The 14,057-nt window shown below is 54.1% G+C and overlaps 1 long non-coding RNA gene and 3 other non-coding genes across 4 annotated transcripts; 3 read left to right on the top strand and 1 right to left on the bottom strand.

Annotated features, from left to right (window-relative positions):
• Nucleotides 1-2,165: 2,165 nt before the first annotated feature.
• TRNAP-AGG (transfer RNA proline (anticodon AGG)) lies at nucleotides 2,166-2,237 on the top strand. Its single transcript has one exon. It is a non-coding gene; the product is annotated as a tRNA-Pro (tRNA).
• Nucleotides 2,238-6,978: 4,741 nt separating this feature from the next.
• Nucleotides 6,979-7,050, bottom strand: TRNAP-AGG (transfer RNA proline (anticodon AGG)). Its single transcript has one exon. It is a non-coding gene; the product is annotated as a tRNA-Pro (tRNA).
• Nucleotides 7,051-9,443: 2,393 nt separating this feature from the next.
• LOC132505940 (uncharacterized) lies at nucleotides 9,444-10,702 on the top strand. Its single transcript, XR_009535633.1, has 2 exons — nucleotides 9,444-10,042; nucleotides 10,519-10,702. It is a non-coding gene; the product is annotated as an uncharacterized LOC132505940 (long non-coding RNA).
• Nucleotides 10,703-10,734: 32 nt separating this feature from the next.
• Nucleotides 10,735-10,807, top strand: TRNAK-CUU (transfer RNA lysine (anticodon CUU)). Its single transcript has one exon. It is a non-coding gene; the product is annotated as a tRNA-Lys (tRNA).
• Nucleotides 10,808-14,057: the final 3,250 nt, after the last annotated feature.

Genomic DNA, 14,057 nt, shown 5'->3' with positions numbered 1-14,057 from the left:
TTCTCAGAGTCCCAAAGGCAGGTCCTGCAAAAAATGGCAAAGGTGCAGCCGCCCCCGGAGTCGACCTTCTGGAGGCTGGACACAGTCCTTGACTGGGACTCTGGACATCCAAACCTGGCACCACGCCCCCACCCTGCCCCCCATTCTCAGCCAGCTGTCAGCGGACAGGGAATCTTTCACCTGGTGTTAAAGTGGAATTTTTGGCGTGGGGCCATTAGCCACAGCCCTGGGTCGGGGTCATTCAGGGTGGTCCTTGGGGGGTGAGGATGGGGGCAAGGAACAGCCTCTCTCGAGGATCAGGGGAGCCTGGGTTGACACTCCCTCTGCTTGCATAAACCCAGATCCTAACTCAGTACTGAGCCCCTGCCTATTTATGGCTCCAATTCTTTTAAAATGACCCAGAGAATCAGCCCCCTCCCACTCCTCTGCGGATCTATGTGCAGGGCCACAGAGAGGCCCACGAAGTCCCAGAGGGGAGGGCTCGTTGGCCAGTTCTGTTTGCCCCGTTGTAGAGTCCTCGCCTCTGTGACTCCACGGAGCCACAGCCTGCCCAAGACCACCAATGTCTTGGGAATATAATGGAAAAATCCGAACCTCTCCTGGGTCCCACCCACAATGGTTCATCTGTCCAGAAGGTCCCTGGGGCAGGGGCCCATCGTTTACCATTCCTGCTCAGCTAGGAAAACCGATCCTGGGTGGGATTCTCTTCCTGACCTCCCACTACTTCCCCACAAAGTCTCAGACTCTAGAAAAGCTGCCGCTACTGAAAAGTCAGAAGAGCTAGACTGAATGAGGAGCCTCTTACCCCCTCCCAGCCCCCCCACAGTGCCAAGGATGACAGCCCAGCCTTAGCAAATTAACCAGAACACCCTCATCCCAGCCTCGGGGATCTGTAGGAGGAGCTAAGTTATGCCAATGTCCAAAGCTGGAGCTCCATTTGCCCCAAACCCGGGCAACAGAAACCTTCTCCAAGACCCAACACGCAGTCCCTGCTCCGGGTGGAGCTGGGGCTCACAATCTCTGGCTTAAAAGGCCTGCGAGACCCCATTTGGCCATGGGCCTTCCCCCCACAACAAGGCTGTGTGGTTCCCCTCCTTCCACCCTCCGACCCTGCAGCAGCCCCTCTTCCAACGTGCACTCCAGTCAACCCCACCCACTCTGCCCTTCCCCCATCTCCCCCTCCTCACTCTGCCCCTGTGTCAGGACTTGAACCAGCCTCCCTGCCCCAGCCCGTGACCCCTCCCTTCCAGGTGTGTGCCTCTCCGTGCTCAAAGATCACGGCCTCTCCAGGTGGGGCTGGTCCCCACAAATCTTGTCCCTGCAGAGTTCTCAGCGCGGGGCCTGGCTAAGGATCCGGCGCAGGGGGTTTGTGGGATGAATGCAGAATGGAGCCAGAATGCTCGGTGGAGAGCAGGGTCACCGAGGTCGCAGGAGCAAGAGGGACACGCGAGGGTAGTATCTCAGGTGTGAGAAAGCCCATCGGGATCTAGGCATGAGCTCTTCTGAACATTTTAGTGCTGGCGCTGGGATGCACAGGGAAGAGCGGGCTGGGGACCCTCTGCAGAGCTCTGGAGAGGACAGATCCTCCGGGGCTGGGAGAGGTGGGGGCTGTGGACAAGGCCACCAGCTCAGGGATGGAGGCTCCTACGGGAGGGCCCCGGGAAAGGCCCCGGCCACACTAACTGGTCCTCTGGGGTGACCGGTGTGCCTGGTCCCTAAGCCTCACGAGACGCACATTTCTCTGAATCCCAATTCGCTTCCAGTGGAGGAGAGCGACAGCTGCGTCGCATGTGGGTTCGTCAGGACGGAGGAATCCAGGCACCATGACTCTATCTCTGTCCCGAGCCTTGGGCTGTAGAGAGAAGAAAGGACCCTCAAGTTTCCCTGCTGTGGAGGCATCAGTCTTCTGGGCGTGGAGACGCCAGCCGAGCCCAGGACTAGGAAAGACACAAGGGAGTCCCGGACCCGCAGAGCGTCAGCCTCCGAGACCTGGTGCTCACAGGGGCGGCGACACTGCGCTATCCTCTTCTCGAGGGCTGAGAGCTGAACTTATCCGAGCTCAATACAGGGGCCGCTCGGAATGGGGAAAACGGGGACCTGAGGCTGCACAGGGAAATGGTGTGAAGATAAGCTGGAATAGGCAGTCAGAAGTTTAGGTCTACTGTGGCTCGTTGGTCTAGGGGTATGATTCTCGCTTAGGGTGCGAGAGGTCCCGGGTTCAAATCCCGGACGAGCCCATTCTCTTTTCTTTTTAACCCAAGAACTCCCAGGGTACCCAGCCCAGGGACTCCTGCGGGAACAAAATATGGCTCTGAGGGCCCATCGACCTCCACCGCCCACATCCAGCCCGCCAGCCTGATCGGAAGGGCCAGAAGCCCTGAATCTGAGTCCTGAATTTGGGCTCCATATTAGTTTAGGGAGTGGGAGGTAAGGAGAGAGATCTGCACGCACAGCCGGAGGCCACAGCCTCAGCTTGGGACACCTCGCCCTCCGCCCATCCCGCTGAGGCTCAACACTCCCAGGTGGTTTTCCCCTCTGGCCGCCAGAGGGAGCGCCGAGCCGACGCTGCTGGGCTGGGAATTGGGGAACTTCCACCTGGGCCCCGGTCCGGGAAAGCCCCCAACTGTGTTCCAGGTGAGCTAGGCTCTGGCCGCCAGGCTGCACTTCTTCTGTTGTTAATGACCAGTGGAGGATAGGGGAGCCTCCAGAGACCCCCCCCCCACTCCCACGAGGCGAAACGGGAGAGTTGGGAGGCTGGGTAGGACTGCCCTGAGCGTGCACCTCACGAAGGGGACCCCTTAACTTCGGCCGCAGTTTCTTCTCACTTCCCCTTTCCCTTCCTGGGATCTGAACAGAAACCTCAGAGCCACCTCAGCCGGTGGCCCAGAACCTAGTAACAGCACCCTCGCGCTGCATTAATCCAGCCTCTAATGATGGACATCCATGTTGCCCCAACCTTCTCTTTGTCCACATGGGGAGCAGTAAGAGGCGCCCCTTCTCCCCCCAGACAGGGGGCATCAGCCGAGGCCTAGTGGAGACCACGAACACCTACTCCAGCCCAGCAGTGAGGAGGTCCCACCCTGTGTGAATTGCCCGCACCAGACAGCAACAGGGCAGCCCCACTTTCCCTACCACAGGGGCATCTAGTCAGAGAAGGCTGCAAACCAGAAGATTTAAATGAGATCTAGAATCTCGTAACGTAATACCGAAAATGTCCAAGATGCAATTGAAAATCACTGGTCAAACTAAGAACCAGGACAATTTCAACTTGAAGGAGAAATGACAAGAGACACCGACTCAAATGTTGGAACCATCTGCCAAGGAGGGTAAAGGTGGGTGAAGCAGCTGTGGTAAAAATGCTTCAAGTAGCAATTACAAGCTACTTGAACAAATTTAAAAAGTGAAAGTCTCAAATAAATGGAAGATATAAAGAATAGCCAAATGGAAAACTTAGAACTGAAAAATACAATAACCAAAATAAAAAGCTTAATTGATGGGCAACAGCAGAATGAACAAGACAGAAGAATCAGTAAACTTGAAGACAGAACAATAGAAGTTGCCCAATCTGAAGAACTGAGAAAATAAACTTAAAAAATAAAATAAACCAAATAACAGAGCCTCAAGGATCTGTAGGGCTTTAACAAAATATATAATATTGGAGTCACTGAAGACCCAAGAGAGGAGAAAAATGGGGCTAAATAGTTTTAGAAGAAATAGTAGCTGAAAATTTCCAGTGGGTTTTTAAAAAAAATAAACTTTAGGAGAGGGTGTACTCACACCTCTCCATTCTTTGATGAAAGAATAAAGTTTTCAAAATAATCCTTATTGTTAGAGTTCTCAAAAAACAACAACAACAAAATCGAGCAGAATTACATAACCCCCTGCCCCCAAACACCACAGCCTCCTCCATTCCCATGTTGTTGTTGTTTTTCTCAGTATCACAACTGTTTATTTCATGCTGGTGCTACCTATCAGCTGCAGTGGCTGTAGCTTGGCTGTGGCTGTGTGTTCATTCCAGGGTCCAGGGTGAAAAAGTAGCCCTAATTGTGCACATGCTGTTCTCACACTGTGGGCAGGAAGGGGAGGGGTGACCCTCACAACAGCTTTTAAAGTTTCTTCCTGAAAGTCAGCTCTGATTACTTTACAGATACCTTTGAAGTCACATGGCCAAGTTCAACATCAAGGAAGAAAGCCAATAACTGGGAAAAATAGAATCTACCGCCCTTCCAGAACCCACAACCAAATCAAGCAACGGTCCATCAGGAAGACGTAAAGCGACCATAGGTGTCTGGGGTCACGGGAAATCAGGGGCTTGCACCGAATGAGGTGGGGGAGGAAAGTCAGGGAAACTGTTGCCACGACCTCAGCCCAAGCACCGAGGCGGATGGTCTGGAGCTCGCGGGGGTCCACTGCCATCCCCAGCCCTGGAGAACCCTCGCCTGTCTCTCGTCTGCAGCAGGGAAGCAGGTGCTTCATGAAGGCTCCCTGGAGAGCAGCCCTGAAATTCAAGGCCACACTTCTGGCTGCCTCCGGATTTCTCCTCGGCAAACTCGAACTTCCAGAGGAATTTCTGGGAAATGCGGCTCCCATCTTGTTACGGGCCGAACGCTGGTGTCCGCCCCAAACCCCTAGGTTGAGGTCTGACCCCACCGTGACGGTACTTGGGGACAGGCCTGCGGGGTTACGAGGCCCAGAGGGCGGGACCCCCCGACGGGAAGGCGGCGGACGCGGTCTCATCTGGAACCGCCCGTAAGACAGCGGCCAACCTGACTGAGCTCTTCCCGGCGCCCGGGGGCGCGGCCTCAAGGTCCCCACCGTCGGGGAGTAGGCGGCGGGCAGGCCCCGAGGCCGCAACCCTGCGCCTTAGGAGCAGGGACCGCCGGCCGCTCCGCGCTCCCGCCGCCCGCTCCCATGACGGCGGCGCGCGCGAGACACGACCCATTCCCGTGTATTTTTGAAATCTATCTCCCTCTACTTTTTTTCTGACGTATTTTAAAGCACATATAGCATTGCTTCACCCGTAAAAGCTTTTTGCCTTTTTTTTCACCAAATATCTCTACAAATAAAGTCCTTTGTTCTAAAATACTCGCAATGCCATGTGCACATCCAACAACATTAACGGTGATGCTGCAGTGTTCTCTCGTGCTCAGTACGCATGCAGGTTTCCGCTGCCTCCTAACCTCCACTCCGCATTTGGCTGGTTAGATTCAGGATTCAAGCCAGGTCCGCACATCGAGGTTGGTGGAATCTGAAATCTCATTGAGTCCTCAGCAGATTCTCCGAGGTGCCCCGTCTCCAGAATTTGGGGTAGGGAAGGAGCAGGAAACCCCTAGGTCCCACTCCCAGTCCATCATGTATCTGAAGTTCCTTTCTGTTCTGGAGAGCCAAGCCGGGAGGGGGCTGGGGCGGGGTTGCCCCAGCCCCGACCTTCCTGGGTCTCACTCCTGGCATGCAAGGATCCGCTTGCTCCCTCCAGTGACGTCTCATTTCTGACCCTGAATCCCGGGAGACTGGATCCTAAAGCAGAGGGCGTGAGCAGGGTAGGTGTCGCGGCAGGCTCCACGGGGTCTCCATTCCCCTCCAGCAATCCACCACCAGGTCGCTGGTTCCAGCAACTCAAGATCGTCCAAAGGACGGACCAAGAAATGTTGGGGCAAAATAAGTTTTTAAATAAAAATAAATTTCTTTTAGCTAATTCAAAGGAAGTATAGATGGAGTTATGCGAACAAGTGGAATCCAGTTAAGTCTAACAATTATTTTGGGTTCACGGGCTTGTTTGCGTAAATATAGTGGGGGGTCCCTTATCATTGCCCCATTTCGGGCCGCGTGTCCGCGCATTGCGGGATCATCTCGGGCTGGCCCGCCCCGAGTTCTATCCGTGCCTCAGGGCTCCCGGGGGCAGCAGAGCCGCTGTCTGTCCTTCCGTCCATCGGTCAGTGTGGAGCCTTACCTCTCCCCCCCCCCCAGCTGCTCTCCGGCTGGGGACACGGCAAATTCCGGGCATTCTCAACACGCAGGTCGCCCGATGGTGCTCCACGTCCCCGCTGACCCCGGGGCCTACCCAGCCCAGTCATTTTGGGTTATCCACAGCCAGTCAACTTTCCAAACATGGTCGTAGTCTACCAAGCATGGGTGCTCGGCTAGCTTCGTCGGTAAAGCGTGAGACCCTTAATCTCAGGGTCCTTAGTTTGAGCCCCACGTTGGGCGTTCTTTTGACAGAATCTCTAAGCAATTCCTGGCATTCGGTTTAGGTACAAAATGCACCAAAGGCTAGTCTGATGAACTGGGTCCAGACGCTGCCACATCTGCAGCCTGTCAGTTCGCAATGAGTCACCCCGCCCAAGCTCTCACAGGCCTGGAGTCTCCTCCTTACATTGGGTCCGCGAACCCACTTGATTCCTCAACTTCTTTAACCAAAGGAACCTTAGAAATGGGTCCATCAAAGATTTGAACCTGGCTACCAGACAAAAGCCACCCACCAGTTCCTCCTTTGGTTTATTTAGTCGATGGAGCGAGCTGCTACTATTATCTGTGCATCTGCAAGACAGCGTGGTGTAAAAAGCTCAACTTATACTATGATATTCCTTTGGGAGTGAGGGGTGTACTGGATTCCAAGTCACAATCGTTTCTCAAACAGGAGTGACCCTACAGGGCAGAGGAGCCCAGACCACTGTGAGGAAGGACGAGGGTGAAAACCAGGGTGGGCATGTCCATATCTGGTGAATGCGACAGCGGTGTGTCCCACATCCCAACTACTCTTTTTTTTTGCGGTATGTGGGCCTCTCACCGTTGTGGCCTCTCCCGTTGCGGAGCACAGGCTCCGGACGCGCAGTTTCAACGGCCATGGCTCACGGGCCTAGCCGCTCCGTGACATGTGGGATCTTCCCGCACCGGGGCACGAACCCGCGCCCCTGCATTGGCAGGCAGGCTCTCAACCACTGTGCCACCAGGAAAGCCCCCAACTACTCTTTAAAAGAGGGGCTCGTCCGGGATTTGAACCCGGGACCTCTCACACCCTAAGCGAGAATCATACCACTAGACCAACGAGCCACCTCCTGGGGGTCATTTGTTCTCCTCTTGAGTTCAACGTGGTTCTGTCCTCACTGGTCTGGACTGTCTCGGTTTTCTCATCCATGGATCGTTTCCCTTTTCCCCACGAATGTCAGGGAAGGATTTGATTCCATGGACAGGAGGGGGATGGGAAGGCTCAGCATTGCCACACTCTGAGACTCCCAAGTCGGCAAGTCCCGATGCGAGTTTTGGAGGGTCCCGCTCCTCTGCTCTCCTCTCCGCCTGTGGAAAACTGAGACGATCAGCTCAGGAGAACGTCCCCAGGTCCCTCTTCCGTCACCGGGCTAAGGGCTGGGCAGCGGAGTGAAGCTGAGAGCCGGGTTTGGCCCCCCGCCCCTGGCGTGGCGGGCTCCCCGGACGCCTCCGGGACCGCCACCCCCACCCCCACGCCACTCACTGGAAAGACCCGCCGCGGGGTCCCGAGTCTCACACCCCGTCCAGATCAGAGAACTGCCTCCCGGAGCCCCAGACTCGCGTCCCAGTGCAGACAGCAGCTGGGAAGGGACCCCGGCGAGGGGGTTTAGGTAGGGAGCAAAAGGATGAAGGAGGAAGTTGAGGAAACTCAGGGAGCCCTCAGGGGACACTCCCCGCCCCGCGTTGCCGTTGCCGTTGCCACTGCTGTGACCTGGGTCACGGCCCCTCCATGTCCGCTGAGCACACCCAGACACCAGACTTCAGTGTCCAGGCCCGATCTGGCCACTCAAGTCCAACTGGGATCTGGGTCCACCACCCCCTGGGCCTGCCACATGATCCATCCTCACAGGCCCTGACCCCACACCAGCCCTGCCAGGGATTCCGTTTCTGCCATAAAATGACCAGAAAAAGCAAACTGGGCTCCTCGGGGATTTGAAGCCAAAGTGAGGGTAAGAACTCCTCCCCAGGGACCTTCCTCTGCAGTTCGCACTTCCTGTTCATTGGACAAATGCCCAACTGGAGGCAGGCCCTCGACTGAGGGCATGGGTAGAGGGCAGCAGACACCGGGTGCCAAAGGGGGTTAAGGCAGGCCTGAGGGAGGGACACCACTGACACAGAAGAGGACTTTGCAGAGGAAATAACCTGCTGGTGGAGGCAGTAGTGCTTTCCCCTCAAGAAAAGGGGAGTCTTAAAAGGCTCTGGCTATAAGAGAAGAAAGTGCTGGCCAGGGAGCCTGGTTACCCCGGTTGACCCCCACCAGGCCTCAGGGGTGGGAGAGGCCTCCCTGGACATCCAAGTGGGGCCCGGGGTTCTGTGCAGGAAACCCACTTGCTCGGGGACTTGAGAGTCAGGAGGCATGAAAGGGGCACCCAGCATGCACGACCCTGGGCTTAACTGGAGAAACCCAAGCGTTTAGGTCAGAGAAGAGGCCCACCAGCCCCCTGCCCCCTCTGCATGTTCTGGGAAGATCTGGCTCTTCGGCAGCTCGCCTGGCAGGGGCTGTGTGCCATAATCCCCTGGGCCTGGGATCAGGAAGCTCTTCCCAGATTGGGGGACCTGAAATTTCAACCAAAGCCTCAGTCCCTGCCCGTGTCACACATGTCTTTTCTTTTCTGTATTCTGATTCTTTGATGTCTGGAGCCTTGCTGACTCTCGAGGGAATGCCCCTCCCAAGGTTGGCCAATTCTAGGAGATAGTAAACAATTCCTCTGCCAGCAGGCATTTCAGATACAAACCAACCAATCCAGAGTCCACAACCACCTGTTTTATCAGACTCTTACACTCTGGGCCACAACCCATCTGCCAGAATCACCTCAAGGCTGGGAAACAGACAACTAGGGACAGCACCTATGCCCCAGAGCCCAGTGAAATTATTCAAACTAACCCATTTAAACCTGTTTTCCCTGCCTCACCTGTTTCACCTTTCGTGAAACCACAATAAAGCCTCTTTTGCCCACACTTTCTTCTCATTCCTTCCGCCTCCTGACTGACTCTGGTGCTTCCCCTGTGCCCCCCTCCCCCAACGTGGAGGCGTGCCCCCTCCTCTTGGAAACTGAGTAACAAGCCATCTTCTCAATGGCTGGATCTGTTGGCCTCAGAGAATAATAATAAAACCTATGTAAACATTGCCGTTCTTCCAACTTGGAGAAGAGACCCCGTGTCTAGAGCACCGCCCTCTGGACACCTGTGGAGACCCCAGGTCCTTCGCGGTCCCCATGCTCAGTCTCCAATGCGGTTTCCTTCCTTCCCTTGGTCGTGGAAGGCCCTTTGGCAGCCCCTCAAGTAGGAAAAAGACGTTGAAACGTGGGCTTGTCCGGAATTTGAATTTATGACCCAAAGCAAAAATGCATGCCCAGACCAAGTTACATCGTTCTCCAGGTCCAGGCACCGTCTGGCACACTGACCTGGTCTCCAGCGAGCGGAGACAGAAGTGTTTGCCCCCGCCCCGTTCGGGCTCCTTCCCCCAGCGCCAGGCCTCCAGGCCAGTCCCGGAGCCCCAAGGACGAAGCCTCCGGCCTGGAAACACCCGCCCCAAGCGGAGCGATGGCCACTTGGCAGCACGGAACTGGGCGCAGCCCGATCGGATCGCGGCAGGCGGGGACCAAGATCCTCTCGCTTAGGACTCCGTAGAGCTCCGGAGTCTTCAGCCCGAAAACTGGGGATGTCTGAATAAAAGAAAGTGGGGCTCAACCAGAATTTGAACCCGCGACTTCTCGCATGCCAAAACGAGAACCATACCCCTAGACCAACCAGCCGACGCCTGAATAGCTCCTGACGTCTGTCTTTGGAAGCCTGAGACCGCGTCTCTGCCCTCCGATCCTGGGCCGAGTTCTGGCGGCCGGGCTCCGCAGGAACTTGCGCCGGAGGAGGTTTCGGTTTCGATTCCAGAAGGAGGAGAGTTGCAGCGCTGCCGGAACCTAACGGAGAGGGAGCTCCGGCACACTAGGGCCCTAGAGCCGCAGAGCCAGACTCCCCCAGGCCACGAGGGCCACCCAGTCTCCAACAGCTAGAGGAGGGGACGGGCGACCAGGAGGAGGAGGGAGTCCCTGTGGCCCAGGTGAGTGTGAAAGTCTCCCAGGCCAGAAATTTCACCCAATATGGGACACAAATCCAAGACCTCGAGAATGAGACTCTGCCACCTCCCAACCGGCCAGTCCGGGTGAGCCTCGAGCATCTCGGGGTCCCTCTTGGCCTGAGCTCGGCCCCAGAAAACCCTCACAGTTCTGGAACCCTGATGTAGGGGTCAGAACTGGGGTTGGTGCGCGCTTCTTCCTGAACGGCGCTGCCCCGCTAGCAAGGAGTCCAGCATCCACCTGGAAAGGAAGGCCTCCCTGGCTTGTTCCCGAGGCGAGGCCATGGAGCCTTCCTGATTTGCTTCAGGCTACTCGTCCAAAAGAGAGCTGAGAATTTGATGATGAGAAATCGTCCCTTATTGGAACCCGACACCTCCCACAACCTAAGCGAGGATCACACCGCGATCCTTACTAGTCTCTAGTGATACCCAACCACGTGCCCTTGCCCCCGACTTTCCAGCTCCCTGGAGCTGCTGGGACTACACAGACCCACGGCCGGACAGCAGACAGGAACTTGTTGGGGCTCTCGTCCTCTGCTGAAAGGACCCGAGAATTCAGCACTCCAGTGCCCGAGATGCAGTGTGCACAGGATCCAGGGTTTGTCCCTACCATTTTTAGGACAGTAAAGTTCTGAAGAAATACAACTAGTTTGTGAGGAGTATCCTTTTCTAACCTTGCCTGGCTAGCTCAATTGGTAGCACATGAGACTCTTAATCTCAGGGTCGTGGGTTGGAGCCCCACGTTAGACATGACTTTTGCCCTCAGGGCTTGGCTTCACAGGTAAGCAGAGATGATATTACGGAAGTGACCAGATCCATATAAACTAAGCCTCTTCCAAAGGAGGATCTGTTGCTGGCCCAGGGAGGCCGGCATGTGGCCACCAACCTCGAATCTCAATGGAGCAACTTGCTTTTGTCTCATTAATATTTTATTATATACGTTTTGGAATTTAAAAGTTGAAACTTACTCCACAGTTCCAGATACAGCACACAGAGTGGGTCAGGAGCCCCTCTGAGAGGTTCCTTTTCTAAGAACTTTCTTGAAATTCCCGCGATCGGGGCAAGCGCTTATCAGGCCAAGAATTATCGCCCAAAGTAGGACTTGAACCCATTCAGTCTCAGTTCTACATGCGGAACGAGAGCTACAACAGGAGACTTGGAAATGGATTTTCAGCTAACTCTGGCCCTAAGCAGGGACCTACGTGATGCTCCATCCGGGGGTGTTCCCCACCCAGGACCCTCGCCTCCCCCAACCCTGTGTGTCCCCACGTGCATTTGCTTCAGTTTTCCTCCCTCCTGAGACAGAGATGCAGCAGGGAAGGGAGCCCCTCATCTGGCCGTTATTCCTGTCCCAGCCCCTCTCCCCTTTCTAAAGTAGAAAGAAAGTTGGAAATTGTGGGCTACTCCAAGTAGAGGTTGGGTGTCCCTCTCCTCGAGAGGCAGCAGTGAGGGAAATGTGAGTTCCTTTCTTGGGGTGGGGTAGGGGAACCAGAAGGGTTAGCAACACCGGCCCTGAGGCTCTCATGATGTAGGTTCATTTGGGTATCCAGGTTTCCAAGGTGGGGGCCAACGGGGGGCAGGAGAGGGCTTGGCAGTGGGGAGGTGCCTGCCAGGTTGTGTCCCTCTTGGTGCCTGGATTGGGGCACCCTACTCGTCCAAAAGAGAGAGAGACTATATTCATCAGAGTTCTGTTGTAGTCTATTTTTCTGGAGAACTCAGAGAGAGAGAGAGAGAGAAAGAGAGAGAGAGGAAGGGGAAAGTGAGGGAGAGATTGTGATTGATTGTAAAAATTGGCTCACATGATTGTGGGGAATCCCAAAGTGAAATGTGCGGGGTGGGAATTCCATCAAGAGTCCATGTTGCAGACTGGAGTCAGAAGGCAGTCCAAGGCAAAATTCTATCCTCTTGGGGGTAATCTTAGTCTTCTCTCTTAAGACCTTCAATTGATTGGGAGAAGCCCACCCACATTATGGGAAGATCATTTGATTTACTCAACTCTACTGATTTAAATGTTAGTCACATCTAAAAAATACCTTCACAGCAACATCTAGACTGGTGTTTGACCAAACATCTGGGCACCATAGCCTGGCCAAATTCACACACAAAATTACCCATCACAGGGTCCTGTCAAAGTGCTGGGCTTCCTTCCAGACTTGTGGTTGCCAAGGGGGAGGAGAGTAGGGAAGGGATCGATTGGGAGTTAGAGGTTAGCCAATGCAAACTATTATATATAGACTGGATAAACAAGGTCCTACTGTGTAGCACAGGGAACTATATTCAATAGTCTATGATAAACCATAATGGAAAAGAATTTTTAAAAGAATATATATATGTATAACTGAATTGCTTTGCTGTACAGCAGAAACTAACACAACATTGTAAATCAACTATACTTCAATTTTTTAAAAAGTGCTGAGCTTCCTTCTTAATAATAGGAGAGACAAGGTACAAAAGCTTACCTTCTACTTTGGATGTGTCCCAGTAGGCACCAGACCAGAAAACAGTACCTCCCAAGCTTCTCAGAGGTGCTGGTGCGTCTCCTCAACCGTGCAAGTCTTATTGCCTCCGTGAATAGCATTTCCTGCAGGCACTGCCAAGATCCCTAGTCTGTTCCATTGTAGCATGCTGTAGAGCCATGCTGGCGAACCAGTATCTCTGTCCCTTCTGATTCCTTCTTTCACAGTTTGCCATGGCATTTCTGGCAATTCTACTTCATTTAATGTAGGCCATTGCTTTTTCCATCCTTCCAAGAGCCATGCCAGCTGAGTATCACAACCAGCTTGAGGGACCATGCCAGGCGTTAAGTTCTGTGTCATGAAAGAGTGTCCCATATGATAATCTCTCCTTTTTCCAGCTTTTTATTCTCCTCACCCAGATCCAGGACCGTCAGGATCCACTCCGGGCAGACTCTCCAGGTCACCGCTGACACGTCATCCAGATCCTACAGAAGCAGTCCCAGTACTTTCCCAGTTGAGTCATGCTGGGATGTGACCCTAGTATTTGGTATGGTGGCCTGGAGGGGAAGTTGGAGCAGGTCTGAAGTGACCAAATGTTTTGTAAAATACCTGCCTCATTTGAGGTTCCTCCTAGTCTCCAGGCAAGGGGGTGGAGGCCTGGGCCCCCACAGCAGGCCCCGAGAGTTCAAGGCTCTCAATGCAGCTACCCAGATATATCCATTCCAAGTTTGATGGCCCCGAGCGTTCAAGGTTCTCAATGCAGCTACTCAGATATCCCCATTGCAAGTTTGAGGGTCCCATTTCTTCCCTATCAGCACCCTGACATTGGTCCAGGAAATTTGCTGAGACTGAGAATTCAAGTCTGCCTCAAGGCCTGCTCTTGAGCCTGGCCTTCAGCTTTATCGGCCCTTCAGCTGTAGAAGATGTAGGTTGCTTTCAATGCTGCCAGAGCAGCCTCTGATGTTCACACTGCTTTGAATTGGTGATTAGTCCACAGGAGGCTGTCATTCTCGGGTTTCAATGCATTAAGGACATTGAAACATTTTGGTTTCAATGCGTCAACACATAATTCCACAATGCTTACAATGATCACATTTCCACTGTATCTCCAAAATGCCAGAGACATGGGGTGAGCTCCCTCCCATACAGCCATCCCAGTTCAACGGGGACAAAAGGCTTAATAATTGCATGGCTCCAGCATACCAGGGTCTCTCAGAAGTCTACCTACCACCAGTGATGTCCTCCTTGGTGCCAGGCAGCCAGGTGATTCAACCTTGGAATCTTGTAACCGAGTAGGACCCTGTGGGGCCTTCCAGGGACAGATCCCCCCATGTCCTCCGCCTGCCCTCATCTGTAGAAAACATTAGCCTTCTAGGCCTTCCCCAAGTTCCAAAGAATAAATTTAATCAGAGAAGTGAGAAAATGCAGAAAGAAAGGAAAACAGTCAAGCAAGACAGTGGTTTAGCCATTAAACAAAGTCAAGCACCTTTAGCTCCTCCTCAAGGGCTGTAGATAATATTCTGAGCTGTTTTGCAGAGCCTGAA

Source organism: Lagenorhynchus albirostris, chromosome 15 (assembly GCF_949774975.1).
Source record: "Lagenorhynchus albirostris chromosome 15, mLagAlb1.1, whole genome shotgun sequence".
Classification (NCBI taxonomy): domain Eukaryota; kingdom Metazoa; phylum Chordata; class Mammalia; order Artiodactyla; family Delphinidae; genus Lagenorhynchus; species Lagenorhynchus albirostris.
This window is presented reverse-complemented; position numbering and strand designations above follow the sequence as displayed.